Here is a 17,953-nt window from a genome sequence, read left to right as displayed (position 1 = left end):
GGTTTCGGAAGGCCTTCTACAAAGTGTTTTAATTGGTGATATTTCCACTCATCAATCTTACTAAAAAATTCCCCTCCACCTTTCTTTAAATCCTTCAGTGTTTTCAATTTGTGTCCATCCATAATATCTCTCAGTTGGATATTTTCCTTTTTAATCCATTTTCCCATTCTCCCCTCTATACCTGGTGGAAAATACTCCATATTCCTTAGTGACATTAATTGTGAGTTAAAATCCCATTTCATACTTTTATGTAAATTTTCCCAAACCTTTAATACATTCAGTGTATAAATACTCGTGGTGTCTTTTAAACCTCTATATTGTGTAGGTGCCCATATACTTCTACTTAAATCCACTCCACTCAAATCATCCTCTATCTTAACCCATCTTTTCCCTTCAACATTATGTGTCCAGTCATAAATTCTTGTTAAAACTACAGTGTTATAATATCTCTTAAGGTCTGGCACTCCCAATCCCCCTCTCTCTTTACTTCTAGTCATCAGGTCATAAGATATTCTAGATTTTTTATTTTTCCATATAAATCTTGTTATCATCTTTTTAATTTCTTTAAAAAAGGCCTCTGGGAGTCTAATTGGAATCATCTGAAATTTATACAGGATTTTGGGTACTATTATCATTTTTATCAAATTTAAACGTCCTAACCAAGAAGGGTTTCCTCCTCCCAATTTCTTCATTTCCTCTTTGATCTCATTTAGAAGAGCAATATAATTTAATTTATACAATTTTGTATATGAAGCAGTAAGTTTAACCCCTAAATATTTTATCTCTTTATCTCTCCAAATAAAAGGGAATTCTTTTTGTATCTTTTCTTTCTCGCTATTCGGAAGATTTATATTTAAAATCTCAGTTTTTGTTGGGTTGATTTTTAGATTTGATAATTTCCCATACTCCTTTAAGCTTTTTATTAAGTTCGGGAGTGTTATCCTAGGATTTCCCACATAAAACAACAAGTCATCCGCAAAAGCTGCCACTTTATGTTCAGTTTCCCCTATCTGTATTCCCTTTATGTCTACATTCTTCCTAATTGTTTCCAGTAAAGGTTCCAATGATAACACATATAGCAGTGGGGACAATGGACATCCCTGCCTTGTCCCGTTTGACATCTCTATGGGGTCAGATTTTTCACCATTAACCAAGATAACCGCGGAGGGAGCTCTATACAATTTTCCTACCCACTCCCTCATTCTACCACCTACTCCCATGATCTCTAGGGTATCCATCATAAAGCTCCAGTTTACTCTAACGAAAGCCTTTTCAGCATCGATAGATAGCAACACCACCGGGGCTTTCCCCTTCCTAGATTTCTGAATCAATAACATAGTTCGGATTCCATTATCTCTACCCTCTCTCCCCGATACAAAGCCCACCTGATCTCCATGGATCCATTCTGGCATTAAATCTTTCATTCTATTTGCTAGGACCTTTGCATATAACTTCGTATCTATATTTAGCAGTGCAATTGGTCTATAACTGGAACATTGAGTAGCGTCTTTCCCTTCCTTATGTATAAGTGTTACATGGGCTTGTAGGGATTCCTGTCTGATCTCCATTTCTCCACCTAGGGCATTCATATAGTCTTTCAATTTAGGTATAAGAAATTCACTATATTTTTTATAATATCTCGCGGTATATCCATCTGGGCCTGGACTTTTCCCCACCTTAGTGTTTTTTAATGCTATTTTTATTTCCTCCTGCGTGATTTCTACTTCCAGGGATTTCAATAGATCTTCATCTACCTTTGGTAGTCCTGCATTTTTTAAGTATATTCTTCTTTTTTCTCTATTCTCAATTTCACCTTCATTCACAGCCTCCTGGGAATTAATATTATACAACTTACTATAATATTCCTTGAACACCTTTACGATCTCTTTAGTAGAGTGCGCCATTTTTCCCTTGGTATTTCTTATTTTTTCTATATAATTTCTATTTTTCTTTTTCCTTAGGGCTTTCATTAAATATTTTCCTGGTCGATCTCCCCATCTATACCTCTCTCCTGCTACTTTATTTAATACTCTCTTCCTCTCTTCTTCCATTAATAACTCCAGTTCTCTCTTCTTTTTTATTACCTTCTGTCTTATCTCACTTGTTGTTCTATTTTTATGGATCTGTTCTAGGTCATATATTTCTTTTAAAAGCCCCGTTAATTTCTTACTCCTTTCCCTTTTCTTTTTTGCCCCTAGCGCAATCAATATACCTCTAATATATGCCTTATGGGACTCCCAAACTGTGGCCACTGACACATCACCTGTTTCATTCTCCTGAAAAAATCAGTCTCTTGGTCTTGTAGAAGAGCCTCATTTAACCTCCATCCTACCCCCCTTGTTAACTTCTTCCCCCATCTTAGCTTCATTATAACCGGGGCGTGGTCTGAAAGCGTCATTGACTCTATTTCTACTTTAGCCACCTTCTCAATAAGTTGGTGATCTACCATTATATAATCTAATCTCGAGTAAATCTCGTGTGCATTAGAGAAGAAGGTATAGTCTCTTTCCTTTCCATGCATTATTCTCCATATGTCCACTAGTTGACACTCGTGTATCTCCTTCTTTAAAATCCTCAGAGACCTACCTCCCTCTCTCCACACACAAGAGGTTGTGTCCATCTGTGGGTCCAAACTTAGATTCAAATCCCCTGCCACTATCAATCTTCCCTTTTTGAAATCCATCAATTTTCTTAATATCCCTTTCAGGTATGTCTCTGGTTTCTTATTTGGGCAATAGATATTTGCTATTGTACATTCCATTTCTTGCAATCTACCTCTCAAAAACAAGAATCTCCCCTCAGGATCTGTCTCTCTCTCTTCCATCTCCCACCTTGTGTTTTTATCAAACCCAATTGCCACCCCTTTAGCTCTCTTAATTGGGGAATCCGCATAGAACCATGTTGGATAATTTCTGGTGTTCAATTTTATATTTGACTTAATCTCAAGATGCGTCTCCTGCAGCAAAACTACCGAGGCTTCTCTAAGTTGTAATTCTTTAAATAGCTTAAATCTCTTCCCGGGACTATTCAACCCCTTTACATTATATGTTATAAATCTTATATCTTCCATATTTCTTGTATACATCTCCTCCCTATGCAGAGTGTTTTTAAAAACTTTCCCCTATACCTTCCTCCCCTCCCTCCCCTACCATATCCCCCCCCTCTCTCCTCCCCCCTCCCCAACATCCACTTCCCCCCCCCTCAACCTCCCCCTACCTCCCCTCCATCTCCCCCCTCTCCCCTTAGGCCTATTTTTTGCCATCTAATCCTTTTGTGGGCCTAATGCCACGTTTGGATCTTGACCCTGAGGTAGAACTCTAACCTTGTACGGTTCACCTACCCTCCCTTTCCCCCGATGTTCCCCTATCTATTCGTTCTCTATTCCTTCTTCTAACTTGTTGCCACTCCTCTTTTCCCTCAGCATACATCCCTCCTCCTTCTTCCTCCCAACCTGGAATCTCTATTCTTTGAATATTAAGTTTATCAAAAAAGTCTCTTAATTCTTCAGGAAATCTCAGGTATGCAGTAACTCCATTCTTCCATCCGATTAGACACATCGAACTATTCCATCTATATTGTATATTCTGTTTTTTCATCTGTTCTATTAGTGGTCTCAATGATCTTTTTCTCCATAATGTCTCAGGTGTCAAATCTGCAAAAATTTGTAAATTTTTTCCTTCATACTCAATACTAGCTCTTCCTTTTATCTTCTTCCATACTTCTTCTCTCTCTCCTTTTTTATTAAAATGTACCACTACATCTCTCGGTCTCTCTTCCACCCGATATCGCTGAAACCTTCCCATCCTATATATATTGTCCAATACAAATGTCTCAGTTCTAGGTCTACCCATGATGGAGATTAGAATTTTTTGTAATATCTCTCTTAAATCTTCTTCTTGTGCAAGCTCCGGAATTCCCTTTATCCTGAGGTTATTTTTCCTATGCATGTTACCTTGTATCTCCAACTTATATCCCAGCTTTTTCTGTTCTTGCCTAATCTCCATTATATAATTTCTCAGTTCAGGAATGGCTTGAGCATGTTTTTTAATTTTTTCTTCTGTTTCTTCTACTCTGGACAAAAGATGACCCAAGTCTTTCCGAATAATTCCCATCTCCTGTTTAATTGATTTTTCCAAATTTCCAAACATTTCTGCCATCTCCTTTTTATTTGGGATTTGTAGTTCTCCTTCATTTTCTCTTGGGTCTATTCCTCCTATTATTTGTTGGCTACTATTATCCATTTCCACAGGAGACCTGGCGCTCTTATCCATGCTATTTTCCATTATACTTTTTTCACCTACCTCTTGAGTTCTTTCTGGGGTCACATTACCTTGAGACGTAAATTTTCTAATTGTTCCAGATTGGGAATGCTTGGCACCACTCCCTTTGCTATTTTTACTCTTCATGTTTTCTATATGTGTCCACACCCTCTTCTTTAAGACTTTAGGGTATATGCTGTAATGGGTCTTTTGGAAAGGTTCTAATTTATTCACTCTGCTTGGTGTTCCCCCTCTATGTATACTTCTCCTGCTGCATCAATAAACTGTCCATAATAACAGATTTTATATATAGTCCAGCCACTCTCACTCACCCTCTTTTAGTTGCTTTTCCTGGGAGATTGTCCTTTGGAATCTCTGTCTTCTGTTCTGGCACCGTTCCTCTTCCCCTCAATTGGAGGAGGGGGGGTTCTCTCCAGGACTCCTTCTTTCTCCTCTGTCTACCTCTCTCACTGGTATCCGGCACACAGACTCTCCTCTCTCCCAAGCTGGCGTCTTCTCCAACTCCTCTGGGGACCTGCCAGTTCTCTCCCCTTCTCCTCTCACCGAGCCGGGACGCTGAGCCAGGACCACGTGTCTCATCCGTGAGAGAGCCGGCGTCTCCCCCTGAATCGGGAAGCTAATCGGCTTCACTGTCTCCCAGAGCTCCCTTGCGGGAGATCACGTAACCGCCCCGTGTCACCTGCACTCCCAGCAGCCTCGGGCGGGAGGTTTCAACCGCCCCGTAGTCATGGACTCCTGCAGCTCCGTCCTCTCAAGTTCTCTTCAGGAACCCCTCTCACCCGCAAGTTCTCAACCGGGTGCCTTCGCAGCATTAGTCGGGGAACATTTGGGGAGGGAGGGTGGCCATCCTACGGAGAGCGCTCACATCGCCCTCTCTCCTACCGCCTTGGTTAGGCTCCTCCTCTACTGACTTTATGTCAGCACATGTTCTCATCTGATCCTCTGTGCCTGAGCTCCAATGGACTCACACCGGCTCCTGCATTATATCCTTCTGGGACTCGAAAATGCCCACATACTTACCTCAGTTGTGAGTAGTAATTTGGCTAATCCTAATAAACTTGCCTTTTAATAGTGCACTTAGGCTGGTGCCCCCTTTTGTTCCCTTTCTTATTTCTACCGAGTCTTGCTTCACTCAATGCGTAGCTGCCACAATATAGTGCTCCTTCCATGGACTCTATGGACTTTTATTATATGTTTTTTGTTATTGTATTTTAGTGTTACGGTGCTCATTGTCATCTCTCAGTGCCATTTACTGTACATGCGTTGTTTTTGTATGCCATACGGACCTGCATTTCTCCTTCTGTTATAAGCTCATGGTCATTTCAGTGACAATGAACCTATAGTAGAAATGTTCAGCAGACTTTGCTGAACAAAACAATAGCTCTGATCAGCGGATGTCAATCTGCTGAACAAAACAATAACTTTGATCAACGGATGACAATCTGCTGATCAGAGCTAATCCCCCAAAAGGTGCCCCCCCACCCGCTGCTGCTAGTACAGTGACATTTCTCCAGCGCTCCCCTCTGTCAACTGTCAACTGTCACTCTTCATGAAGCCCCGCAGCACCTCAGCAACTCCCTCCATCCTTCTACACTCACACCTGCACCGATCCTGTCCCCCCAAAACACTGATCCTCCCCTGCAGCTTAAGGCTTCCCTCCTCTGCCCTCCCGCTGGGTTTTGCTGCAGGGGAGCCACTTAGGGAACAAAATTAAAAATCTCTAAGCACCCCTTCCCTCCACCCCACCACCTGCCAGCTGCAGCTTACTTTAGTATGTCTTAGTTTATGAATGAATAGAAGCCTCTATGCAGAGACCTCTATTCATTCATATGAAGCCTGCAGAGAAATAGACTGAACTCTGTCTTCAGTCCCTTCCTCTGTTCAGACCTCTGATATCTCACAAAGTCGGCCCCACCAAAAAAAAATTGTAAAAAATATTTAAAATAAAATTGTAAAAAATTGTAGTAATTAATATAAAAAATAATTTTAAAAACACATAGTAAGGCTTTGTTCACACAGAACATACACAGTGTACGCCCCTGCAAGGCCGTGTTTATCTGCAAGGGGATGCACAGGTGCAGGCAGTCCCATTCATGCCAAGAGTAATGCTGACCCATTTTTGCCTGCAAAGATTATATTGCAATGTTTTATTAACAAGTTATGTCAGTAGATTCTTTACATCTGTGTGTATGCTCCAGTGTATTGTCAAAATAGATACATACTTTACTAAGCTAAAAATGGTCCATTTGACTCTATAATATTCATACATTTTGAGATATGGCAATAATGTGATCATTGCAGATCATTGTATGTGGACAATTGGCTTCTCTGTGAAAAATCTGCTTTTTAAAGGCCACCAATGAAGCAACACAACTAATCCTTTTTATATCATTTAGTATCAAGACATCTGACAGAGTACATTTTTCAATAAACACTCACTGGAGCATGTGAATTACAAGACTACCTGATGACATTCATCACATTCATCAAAGAAGGTAACTGCTTGGAAAATGTTAGGAAAGTATGGAACTTCAGTTTATTTTAGGTCTTTAATCTGGAAAATGCAGAAGTAAAAAACCTGTCTTCTATTTATTTTTGTACTTTAGACTGCTTTCACACTGATCAGTTTTTCTTATGTTTTTGCATTAAAAAAGCAAAAGAAAAAAGTGTGACCATTGATCCAATGGAACTCTTCACATTGGTCAGTTGTGGGTGCATTGCATTTTTCAAAGTCCTGCTTGCTGCATTTTTGGTGCATGTTTGGTCCGGTACAAAAAAATGCTCACAAAATGTATCCCTCTATTGAAATGAATGGAAATTGCATCAAAAATACATCACAAACACAACGCACCTGTGGGCTCAAGGCCAAGTTTACAGAATCACATGACAAGGGAAATCCCATTATATTCAATGGTACTCTTTTGATCAATGGGACTCAGCACAGTGCGATTTTGGAAAAGGTTCCTGGTGGACTTCAGTACAATTTTAGCCCTATAGACTTCTATGGGTACGTCATCTTACAGAAGTCGCATCAGCATAGAAGCATGTGACTTTGCTGAATGAGTGTTTTTTTTAACCCTCACCTCTCCTGTCTGGTCATCCACCCATCGATTTTGATACTGCTGTGTTTTTGGAGCATTCCTTCGATCCTTCCTTCAGTTGATACATCCTTCCTTAGCTCAACCCTTCTTTTGATCCTTCCTTCCTTCGATCGATCAATCAATCCTTCCTTGCTTCAATTTATTGAAGGAAAGGTTTGCCAATTAAAGGAAGGATCAACCAAACAAAGGAAGGATCATTGGACGGAAGGGTCAGTTGAAGGAAGGATTGATCGATCAATAAAAAGAAATTAAAGGATTTGATCGAGGGATGGATGGCTTGATTGAAGGATTGATAGATCAAAAGAAGGCTCGATCGATCAAAGGAAGGATTGAAGGAAGGATCAAAACCTCTTCAGTGTGAACCTAGCCTTAGGCAGCAACATTGACTAGGGAGGAGAGGTAAGGTTTAAAAAAACACTTGCCCATCAATGTCACATAGGAATGCTTTTTATCTATGCTAATGTGACTTCTAAATTCCCATTGAAGTAGATTCAAAATCACACGCAAGTCGCACTGCATATTCCTATTGAAAAATCACATGAAAAATGTATTAGAAAAATGGAAAGTAATATGGGGAAAATGCAAATGCAGCAAAAACACATAAAAGATGCATCAGAAATGCCTCATGCATTGCATTAAATTTAACTCAATGTGGCTAAAACGCTAATGCCTTTTTTTATACAGAACAGTGTGAAAGTAGCCTTAAGGATTAGTTCACATTTTTATAAACATTTTTTAAAAAATTAATAAACTCAGAACACCCTTGCCATCCATCCTGTCATCTATTTGTGATCCCCATGTTACGTAATCCCCATGTTCTGAAGCCCTCTCCAACTGGTATAACGGCATTTTTATACCGTGACTGCACTAAACACTGAGAATCCTTTTGAGCCTCCTACTTTGGGGAAGGCTTCCTGGAACAAAGAACATATTCTCATTGGTCAGCATAGTCACATGGCCAGTGGTGACCAGTTAGTGCTCACTGTGACTGCACTATGTTGCTTTACAGCCTTCAATGTTGTCTAGTAAAGTTTTAAAGTGCTTAACCATTGCACCAGCTGGAGAGGGTGTCTGAATATGGGAAAGGCAATATAAGTAAATGCATCAGTGACCAGAGAGGTGGGGAGGGTGTAGTGATTTAGTTCATCCTTTCATTTGTTTGTGAAAATGTAAGCTAAATTAAATTTAATGGGAAAATGGACCCTGCTCAACCAACCCCAGGAGTCAGATGTATGGGATGGCCTCATCCACCACTCCTGCCACAGCCGCTGAGGCATTTTGCCCTGCCTACCAGGGCTTGAATACAGAGGCCTGTGATCAAGCCCCGGTGGGCAGGACGAAATGCATCAGAGGGCAGGGCCAGAGTGGTGGCCAAGACCATCCCATACATCTGACTCCTGGGATCGGTTGAACGCATCCATTTCCCCACTGAATTGGCTGATACTGGAATTGCTTCTGGACACCTGCTCCCTTCTTTCATCTGCCAGTGGGGTGACTCATTTTTCCCATTTCCAGCTTGGAGCGGCACCGCAAGGTATTTCCATTGTTTTACTTTAAATGTAATTCACAAACATTCGACTGTTCTGATAAAGTGGACATGTCAACAATTTCAACTGTACCAAAGTTTCACCTTTCAAAGGACTTTCCAGCTTGGGCAAAATGAGAGTGTGGGAGTAAAGAGGCCTCTCTGACCCACTTACACTCAGCTTGCCAGCACTCCCCCACTACTCCTTCTTTTGTCTCAGCCAGGCAAATACTTAGTGTTTCCAGGTAAAGGGGACCTTCTCCTATATGACAGTGCTTTGGTCATCTAATCACCAGGCTGAGCAGTGTTACATGATAGAGGGTGTGTTGTCACCACTCCCTCTAGTGCCTGAACCCATTTGACACTGGGGATTTTGGTGCTGGCTGCAACAGAGGAAGGAGCAGCAGGGGAGCACAGGCAAGGCAATTATTAAAGGGTCATGACGCCCCATGGTTGCAGAGCAATGGTTACACAGACATTGTAACTTTGCCATTAACAGGCAAGCTAACAATAGTGTATCTTTAGGTTTTCTTCGGTCTCTTTAAGGAGACCAAATAGCATTCTCTACTTTCAAGAGATGTTTTTGCATTGCTTGGATTCCTCACTTATTAAGTTTTGGACAACTTTAAAGCTCAATTTCTGTCAAAAGGTTTTTACTTTTTTGTATCGGACAGAGTAGGGAAGGATTGGAACATTTGTCAACACTTTTTATATACATAGAATGTAATGTACCTTTTAAGACCTAAGATACCTGCTAGAGGAGAACAGAAAATAAATATCCATATGTAAAGACATGTATTGAATGAAAAAAATTGAGAATATGTGGCACTTTTAATCTGATTAATAATTTATATTGAATTCCAGTTATGAAATTATTCAACAAAGTACTTCTCGTCTAAGCATGGGCAACTATACATTTTTTGTTTCATTTTATGTTACTGTTATGCAGTACAAATAAACAGAAATAAATGTAATATAAAATGATATTTTCTGAATGATATCATTTTTCCAAGACAAATCTTTGGTCATAAAGTAATGTGCTTTTAGCTTGATTAAAAAAGAGCAATAGAAGCATAACCATTACATAAAAAGCTACGATTGTGCCAGTAATGCTTCTTAAATTGATAAGTATAAAGCTAACGGCCTCCAGGGTTTCAACCCTTTGAATCATTTATACATGAGAAAAAAAAATGTTTTTGGAATTTACATTTGTCCACTGTGCAATTACATTAGTTTGCATTGTGTGCTATCATGACATTCTGTGCTGTGAAGCAACATTCTGATAAAGATGGCTGCATTGGAAAATTGTTGCTTCATACACGTTCAGCTGTCTCCAGAGTCACAGGAAGGCTCCTCATCACTGTGAAAAATAGGTCAGGTTTTCTAAATGTCAAGATTTCATAAAATGGCTCAAGGTGATAAAGAAATGGCTATAGCCACTTCACTCATTTATATAGACTGTTGTCTGGAATAAACATACCAGAAAGATGATCAGATTTTATAGACAAGAATAGTTTATTTTACAAACACAGTTTTTCTAAAAATGTAATTTCAGTCATGCATAAGATTGTGTCATTTAAATATTCACAGGGGCGCAAATTACCTTCATAGTACTTCTATATTTGGCCACATACAGTTGCAAGAAAAAGTGGAGTGGAGTTTTACGTGGAGTTTTGCATGAATTGGGCATAAAATGTGCTCTGAACATCATCTAAGTCACAACAATAGAAGAACACAGTCTGCTGAACATAATACTACACAAACATTAGCTGTTGCCATGGTTTAATTGCACATAACATGTAAACATTCACAGTGCAGGGAGGAAAAAGTATGTGAACCTTTGGACTTAATAACTGGTTGACCCTCCTTTGGCAGCAATAACCTCAACCAAACGTTTCCTGTAGTTGCAGATCAGACCTGCACAACGATCTGGAGTAATTTTGGACCACTCCTCTTCACAAAACTGTTTCAGGGTAGCAATATTCTTGGGATGTCTGGTGTGAATCGCTCTCTTAAGGTCATGCCACAGCATTTCCATCGGATTGAGGTCAGGACTCTGACTGGGCCACTCCAGAAGGCGTATTTTGTGCTGTTGCAGCCATTGTTTTGTTGAATTACTTGTATGCTTTGGGTCATTGTCCTGTTGCATCACCCATCCTCTGCGGAGCTTCAGTTGGCGGACAGATGGTCGTACGTTTTCCTGCAAAATGTCTTGATAAACTCTGCAATTCATTTTCCCATCAATGACAACAATCCATCTAGGCCTTGAGGCAGCAAAGCAGCCCCAAACCATGATGCTCCCTCCGCCATTTTTTACAGTGGGGATGAGATTTTGATGTTGGTGTGCTGTGTCTTATTTTCTCCACACATAGTGTTGTGTGTTCTTCCCAAACAACTCAATCTTGGTTTCGTCTGTCCACAGTATATTTTGCCAGTAGTGCTGTGGAACATCCAGGTGCTCTTTTGCAGACTTCAAACGTGCTGCAATATTCTTTTTGGACAGCAATGGCTTCCTCCGTGGTGTCCTCCCATGTACTCCATTCTTGTTTCATGTTTTCCTTATTGTAGATGTGTCAACAAAAATGTTAGCATGTGCCAGAGATTTCTGTAGGTCTTTAGCTGACACTCTGGGATTCTTCTTTACCTCATGCAGCATTCTGCGCTGTGCTCTTGCAGTCATTTTTACAGGACGACCACGCCTAGGGAGAGTAGCAACAGTGCTAAACTTTCTCCATTTGTAGACAGTCTGTCTTACCGTGGGCACATGAACATCAAGGCTTTTGGAGATACTTTTGTAACCCTTTCCAGCTTCACGCAAGTCAACAATTCTTGATCGTAGGTCTTTTGAGAGCTCTTTTCCTGCGAGGCATGGTTCACATCAGACAGTGCTTCTTGAAACCAGTAAACCCAAAACAGGTGTGTGTTTTTTAAGGGCAGGACATCTGTCAGCAACACATCCAATATCATCACACTGATTGGAGTCAAGGTTGGCTCACTCCTGGCTCCAATTAGCTCTGGGAGAAGTCATTAAGCTAGGGCCTCACATACGTTTTCCTCCCTGCACTGTGAATGTTTACATGTTATGTGCAATGAAACCATGGCAACATCTAATGTTTGTGTAGTATTATGTTCAGCAGACTGTGTTCTTCTATTGTTGTGACTTAGATGATGTTCAAAGCACATTTTATGCCCAATTCATGCAAAACTCCACGGAATCCCAAGGGGTTCACATACTTTTTCTAGCAACTGTATACCTAAATCTAGAGCACCTGTTGACTTTTATTAGTATGTGGGTACAGTTCCATCCTGAGTCTAGTGACACCTTCAGAATCCCATGACATGGTAAAAGAGTTGTAAAAAAAAAATGCAACCTTATTCAGTGACTACTGCTCTCTGAAAATAATACAAATGGTTTATGTAGACAAAGTAACACATTCAATAATTACCAGTGAAATCACATTATTGGCATTAGAAAATCAACATATGCCATATGGAAGTTCACTCTCCCTAGCTAAGCTAAATGTAATATACACTATATTGCCAAAAGTATTGGGACGTCTGCCTTTTCACACCCATGAACTTTATTGGCATCCCAAACTTAGTCCGTAGGGTTCAATATTGAGTGGGCCCACCCTTTGCAGCTATAACAATTTCAGCTCTTCTGGGAAGGCTGTCCACAAGGTTTAGGAGTGTGTCTATGGGAATGTTTGACCATTCTTCCAGAAACGCATTTGTGAAGTCAGGCACTGATCTCGGACGAGAAGGCCTGGCTCATAGTCTCCACGCTATTTCATTCCTAAGGTGTTCTTTTGGGTTGAGGTCAGGACTCTGTGCAGGCCAGTCAAGTTCCTCCACCCCAAACTCGCTCATCCTTGTCATTATGGGCCTTGCTTTGTGCACTGGTGTGCAGTCATGTTGGAACAGGAAGGGGCCATTCCCAAACTGTTCCCACAAAGTTGGGAGCATGAAATTGTCCAAAATGTCTTGGTATGCTGATGCCTTAAGAATTCCCTTCACTGGAACCAACCTCTGAAAAACAACCCCACACCATAATAACCTCCACCAAACTTTACACTTTGCACAATGCAGTCAGGCAAGTACCGTTCTCCTGGCAACTGCCAAACCCAGACACATCCATTGGATTTCCAGACAGAGAAGCATGATTTGTCACTCTAGAGAACACATCTCTACAGCTCTAGAGTCCAGTGGCGGCATGCGTTACACCTCTGTATCTGATGCTTTTCATTGCACTTGGTGATGTAAGGCTTGATACAGCTGCTCGGCCATGGAAACCCATTCCATGAAGCTCTCTATGCACTGTTGTTGTGGTAATTTGAAGGCCACACGAAGTTTGGAGGTCTTTAGCTATTGACTCTGCAGACAGTTGGTGACTTCTGCGCACTGTGCGCGTCAGCATGTGCTGAGCCTGCTCTGTCATTTTATGTGGTCTACCACTTCGTGGCTGAGTTGCTGTTCCCAGTTGCTTCCACTTTGTTATAATTCCACTAGCAGTTGACCGTGGAATATTTAGTAGCAAGCAAAAATTTCACGGATGGTGGGAACCTATCATGGTACCACACTTGAATTCACTGAGCACCTGAGAGTGAATAATTTTTTCACAAATGTTTGTAGAAGCAGTCTGCATGCCTAAGTGCTTGATTGTATACACCTGTGGCCATGGAGGTGATTGGAATACCTGTATCCAATGATTTGAAGAGATGTCCCAATACTTTTTGGCAATATATAGTGTATGTCTCAAATTTGACTGGTGAGCTCACAGATCTGCATGGGGCCCCTGAACCACTGGGCAGTAACAAATTCCTACCCAAAGCAACAAAGAAAACAGTGTACTATCTCTAGGATATTACATTACACACTGAAAGATACTACAAGTGTGTGGTCTCTCTAAGATGATCCACCTTAAAGAAAGCCGAGGCAGTTTACTTTATTCAACAGACGCTATTGTAAATCATATTTATCCTCTTTAGGTAGCTGAAAAGTCTTTCCTTGATTATGCAATCCAGTTTTTCTGAATTATCCTCCAAGCATGAAACAAAGGGAATCTGACAAGGAAAAGCCTTTCTCAGTTGCCTACTTCCAGAACATTCTCTCACCACTCTCCTCAACATCCCCAAACTGAACCACAGTTTGCAAAATAGGCAACCCAAGGTGATCCCATTTAAGTTTTTTTTGCAACAAATTTTGGAAAGTTAAAAACATGCTAGTAGTGAGGTCGATAAAATCCGGAGTTTGGTAAAGTTACACTAGCTATAGTACGTCATTAATATATATGTCAAGAAAGAAGAGGCAAAGGGGTTTAATGTACAGGTCACATACAGTGGGAGGCAAAGGCAATAATATACTGGATGAAGTAAGATGTACTGACAGGAAGGGGTGAAAATATTAAAAACCTGATGATCTGTATTGAAGAAGATTTGACGATTAAACAATTTAGCATCAAATTAATTAACATCCCCTTGCCTTAAATCCTATACCGCTTGCCCTTCATTCGTTACACTTTCATACATACTGTAAATATTCCTTCCCTTGTAGTTTGTAATCACTATAATTGATCATCAAAACGATCACAAGGTACAGAGCCATTCTGATATGCCCTGTGCCCTTTGCCTGTGGTCTGCACTGTTGTGTAATTCACAAGTCATTTGGAAAGTAGAAAAGCAAACATATATGCATTTCAGCTGTTTTTCAGGAGTATAGCTATACTCCTCTCTTTTTGGCACTGACCTTGCAGTATCATTTCTCTGCCACAAGATGTCTTCAGGATTAATTGATGCCCAGTGTCATTCAACCCAGAAATCTGAAGGCATACTGTGAGTTCAGAGTATCACAGGCCCACTCCAGAGGGCCATCACTATGGCACCCTGTACATTGCAATTGTTTTTCTACCCTGTTGTGATGACACATACCAGGGGCTATCTCCATAACAGCATGGGCTCAGATGAAGTGGGTTGAATGACACCATTCAACCTTAAAGACTAGTGGCATCTAGTGGTGAAGAAGACTGGATTAAAGCAGTGGACTGAAGGTGAATATTTCAGTAAAAGCTACTTAAAAAATGTATAAGAAATAAATGTAATAATAATAAATGTATTAAAAAAAGATGTATTTCCTTCTCAGAAATGTGTTTTATTTACTGTCACCTTATCTTTACAATACTTTTACTACCTTCATCAAAATATTTATGGCTAGAAAGATTTCTATTATTCAGGAGAAGGAGGCTGGTTAACGGATTCACTGATTCTTATTTTCTTTCAGTGTCAGCTTTTGCATAAATCTGTCCTGTTTGTTGCTCATTTATACTGCATGGTTATTTTAATAATTATGTTGTATGATAATAGGTATTATGTTGTATAACAATCATATGATGATGCTTTATACTGCATGATGATTACAATAATATTATTAGTTAACATCAAATCTTCCATTCTTTTGGCTTTTGTTTAAAATAATTTAAAAAAATGTAGCTGTGGGACAAAACTCAGGTATGCACTGCCTCTTTGCCATAAGCTTTGGCCCAATGTACTCTCTGTGAAGATACTGTTTGATGACCCCACACTAAGTAGGGAACAGGGTTTTGCTGAGAATGGGTTGTAATTAGACATGATGGCCTGCTAAACAACTTAATGGTTAATTAACAGTTGCAAATATAATTAAGGTGGGGCCTAGAAAACATTTTAATGAGCCTATCATAAGCATAGTTGTTAAAACATTCCAATTTACAAGGGGGGGAGGAAGTCCTCTTTTTTGGTGGGACTTTAACAGCACAATTTACTTGTATGATAAATTTCAACAATTCAAAAGAGATTTTTTATAAAAACAGTATGAAATTTTATTTTTACAATCTTCAAAAATAAATATAAAGCTACACTACATATTGTGGCGGTGTCATCAGAGATGGTATTGCAAATCTAATCATGGATCATGCATGGTTCGCACTTCAGTGCAGAAGTGCATGGTTCACACAGTCTGCTCCAAAAACCTCTTGTAATTAGCATCAAAGGTCTACACACCACTATTATCAACACCAGGGGTCTCCAAACTTTCTAATCAAAGGGACACTTTACTGTCCTTCAGACTTTAGAGGGGTGGACTAGAGCCAGTGGGAGTAAACAATGCCCCATCTTTGGAGTCAGTGGGAGGAATAGTGCACCATCTTTGGTGTCACTGGAAGAAATAGTGCCCCATTGTTGGTATCAGTGGGAAAACAATTCCCCATCTTTGATGTCAGTAGATAGAATAGCGCTTCATTCTTGGTGTCAGTGGGAAGAATAGTGTCCCATTGTTGGTGTCTGTGAGAGGAATAGTGCCCCATTGTTGGTGTCAGCAACAGGAATTATGCCCCAGTGTTGGTGTTCAGTGGATGGAATAGTGCCCCAGGGACTGGATAAAGACAATTAAAGGGCCGCATCTGGCCCCCCGGGTCACAGTTTGGAGACCACTGATCTACACCATTAAGCAACCAACATCAGTTTATTTTATAGAGTGCTTAAACCCCTCCACAGTATATCAATCTGTTAGTACAATAGTTTTAAATATATATAGTGAGAACACCACATAACAAAAATGCTTTAGCAATAAAGTTGTATTAGACATATACATACAATTAAAGGTACAAATAATCAAGTACGTCATATCACATCAAGCATAGTAAACCATAGGTATTCACTCCATGGTTAATTTCAAACAATAAAAGTACATGCATGTTGTGACGGGAGTGACTTTTGGGTTTCGGGGGACCTCTGTATCATCTCCCCAAATCATTATGTTTAACCCACCCTGTGCCTGTTAAGGGTTACAGGGTGTGTATGTGAATGTCTGAGTCCTGTGTATAGTGTGTTACTTTGTCTAGGCCACATGGCTGACCATTGTCTGTTTACCATGTGCTACCCCCCATGGTGCTGTGTCTTCCTGTGCAGCGAACTATTATGGGATGTACTGTTTGTGTATTGGTGTGGGGGTTGGTCAATGTCCTTTGCCACATGGTTGCATCCCATTGTTCTGTGTCTGGTTGGATGGGGAGGGGTGATGAGGGGTTTCCTGCCTATACTGTAGCCCTTCCCACTGAGAGGGTGGGCTGATGATGTATTTCTTGTTTTTGGTTGTGTTTCCCCGCCCTCTGTATATATTCTGTGTTTTGTGTAAAATAAAGAGGAGTTGGCTTCCTGTTTTAGTAGGAGCTGGGTATTGTCTATTTTTCCTGAGGGATTTCGAGGGTGTGGTCCGTGGATGGTGTTCGGACAGGGGAAGTTGTGCTATAACGGAAAAACTCAGTGCGGTCTGGGTTCCGGTTCTGTTACATTGGTGGCAAGCGGTGGGATTGTGCTTCCAGCTGTAAACACATCCAAACCACCACCGGGATTCAAGAGCAGGAAAAGACGTCAGTCACCCCAGTGGAGATATGGACCTGGCATCCGAGTTCCCAGGGCTACTACAGACTGTTCTTGCAACATACCCCAGGACTGTGTCTATGGATCAGTACCTGGAGCTCAGGCAGCGGATTTGGGAGGTGCTTTGGAGAGGAGCGGTCCAGGCTGCTGGTATGGACAAAGGCAAGTGCTACCCAACCCCAGGGGAACGGGCCAGGGACCATCGAAAGTCACGGATGCCATTCCTGGGAGAGCAACCCCAGGAGCAATGGTTGGCTGAGTTGGACAGGCTGGTCCAGCAGGAGATACAACTGGACAATAGATATCGGGCTCTGCAGTGGTACGCAGAGCAGGAATATTTAGGGGTGTCCACAGAGTGCTCTCCTGAGGGACTTGACTTTGGTGGGCCTGGATTGCTGTGGGAGAGCCTTACAAATCTTTTTGTGTTTGGCGATAGAGGAGAACCTACTCTGGAGGAGTTGCGGGAAGGCAGAGAGGCTATGTTTGGTCTCAGAGGGATCTCAGAGCTTGAGCCAGATCTGCAATACCTGCTGATGAAAGAACTGCACCTGGAAAGGGCATACAGGCAACTGCTAGGATATGTTCGGCAGCATGCCCAAGAGTCATCAGTGGAAATTCCAGAGACTGGGGATCTGATAG

The 17,953-nt window shown here is 41.0% G+C and overlaps 1 long non-coding RNA gene across 1 annotated transcript in view; it reads left to right on the top strand.

The window, feature by feature from the left end:
• Positions 1-6,671: 6,671 nt before the first annotated feature.
• LOC149464746 (uncharacterized) overlaps positions 6,672-17,953 on the top strand; it is a 57,346-nt gene continuing 46,064 nt past the window's right edge. The window contains exon 1 of the long non-coding RNA XR_016312307.1: positions 6,672-6,775. This is a non-coding gene — a long non-coding RNA (uncharacterized LOC149464746). The remainder of the gene's footprint in view (positions 6,776-17,953) is intronic.

This window comes from Staurois parvus, unplaced genomic scaffold (genome assembly GCF_062004578.1).
Source record: "Staurois parvus isolate SC_StPar_1 unplaced genomic scaffold, SC_StPar_1.0 ptg000147l, whole genome shotgun sequence".
NCBI classification, from domain to species: domain Eukaryota; kingdom Metazoa; phylum Chordata; class Amphibia; order Anura; family Ranidae; genus Staurois; species Staurois parvus.
This window is presented reverse-complemented; position numbering and strand designations above follow the sequence as displayed.